We start from the raw sequence: 2,178 nt of genomic DNA, 5'->3' as shown, positions 1-2,178 counted from the left end.
ATCCAGCTCCTGCTGCCATGTCCTTACGCCTGAGGGGCTCGCAGCTGAAGCCTTGCTGGCCACACCCTCTAGACAAAGATGTGTTCCCCAGGCCCCAGCCCTTCCCGCTGTGGTCACTTGGCACCATTCTTGTGCTACTGTCCTAGCACAGGAGAGGAAGAAATGTCCCCTGTACCTGTCAAAGTGGTAAGATATAAGCTCCCTAAATGGGCTCTGTGCCTCAAGTTTCCTCACCAGTTCAAGAGGGGCAAGAGCAGTGCCTGTCTCAGCATCGCTGGAAAGGACCTAAGTCATTCACATAAAGCCCTAGAACAATGCCCGGCACTGGGTGGTCAGCTGTTCCTCTCCCTGAAAGCTGAGACCTGTCCCTGCGGCAGCGAGGTCAACTCCCTGTGCCTGCCCTGCCCACCAAGGGTATGGCTGGAGGGGCCTGGTGCAGGGGAGGCAGCTGAGGGCTTTGGAGGTCCCAAACCCCCTGTGTGGACCCCGACAGACCCTCTCCCCCAGGGCTGTCTCAGTACCCAGAATGCCCTCGGCTCTAAGTGCCCCCTTTACCTTCCACAACGTTTAATGGGACTTGTATGCCCCGCCCCCCACCTCCCCACACCCCTGCCTTCTTCCTGGAGGAGTGCCCGGGCTCCTGGGCCCCTGTCTAGCACCTGTCAGGATGAGGTGGCAGAACCCACAGTACACTGTCATCTCTCAGATCCTGTGTGGCTTTTCATACACTCCAGCCTCGTGCCAGGATTGGGCAGCCAAAGGCAAGCCCCCTCCCACTTTCCTGATCCTTCCACTCCTCTCTGGGAGCCTAAGTTGAGGAGGGCAGAGGGCATCGGCCCAGGCTGCTGGCTTGGCGGGGCAGCAGGACTGCGGCAGCTTCGCAGGTCAAGAGGTCCCAAACTACACCTAGGGAGCTGCCCCCAGCCACAGCCCCACAGGGCCAAGACTGATTGATGTCCTTCCCTCCACGACCCTCTGTTCCGTAATGACACCAACCAACGCAGCCCCTGAGGGGGAGGTGGGGGTCTGCTGGCTGTCTCCGCAGCTGTGAGGGCAGCCCCTCCTAAGAGTGGCCACAGGCTGCAGGGGTTCTGTTCCCGGTCAGGGGTGAAGCTCCTGGAGGGTGGGGTACGAGTTTGATGTTTGGGCCTTTTAGCAGAGTGGTTCCAAGCACAGACTTGGGGCAGCCTCGGCCTGAGCCGCTGTCTCCGCATCTCTCTGCTATGAAAGGAGAATAAATGGCCCTGCCCTCGAGATGGCTGCTGTGGATTACTGGGGGGGCACGGGGGGGGGGGTGTTACACAACACGGCAGCCAGAATGTGTCAGCCATTTACTTGTTCCACAGAAGCTGCCCAGCAGGTGGCCACTTCCCTTGCAGACCATGGGGGTCCGTGGCTGGGAGGGTCCCCCAGGGTAGGATCAAGGGGTGGGAAGCTTCAAGCAGCCAAGGCGTGTGACGGGGAATCCCACATTCTGCACGTGGACAGACCTGTGACCTGCTGCTGCTTCTGCCGCTACAGGGCGTCGGGACAGGGTCTCCCTGGCACCATGGGGCGACGCCTGCTGGAGGGGCTGGCCTGACCACTAAAGCAGACAGCACCCAGAGGCTCCCGTGACCCGTGCTGGCATACCTCGGCAGCAGGCAGCTGGTGGCCTGTGCAGATGGTCCAGTCTAGAACTCAGCCATGTCGGCCAAGAGCAGCAGCCTGGAAGCTAAAGCCCGTCCGCCCAAGTGTCTCCCTCCGGGGGGCCGAACACAGGACTGGCCTCTTGGTGCCCCCTGCTGGGCATCAGGCCACACTGCCCACAACGGTGGGTGCCTGACAGCAGGCTCCCTCCTGAAGAGTCTGGGGCTGTGAACACACATTCAGGGCACACGGTACATGCCAGCATGGCTAACCTCACCGTACCCTCTTCAAAGCCACCGCGAGAATAGGAAATACACCATTTCTGAATTGGACGACTGAGGCACTGACATCCCCCCCAGCCCCATTTACAGGGGCAGAGTTGGGGGCTCTACTCACCTCACCCCCGTGTGGTTTAAGCCTAGATGCTCCCCCAGAGCCACCCTTCTCCGACACCCTTTTCTGTGGGTGCCAGGGCTGGGGGCGCCCCCGTGCGAGGAGCTGAGGACACGGAGATACCTGCTAACTGAAGAAGAAACATGAAAGCCAAGA

Source organism: Lemur catta, chromosome 3, assembly GCF_020740605.2.
Source record: "Lemur catta isolate mLemCat1 chromosome 3, mLemCat1.pri, whole genome shotgun sequence".
NCBI lineage: Eukaryota > Metazoa > Chordata > Mammalia > Primates > Lemuridae > Lemur > Lemur catta.
Note: the sequence above shows the minus strand (reverse complement) of the source record.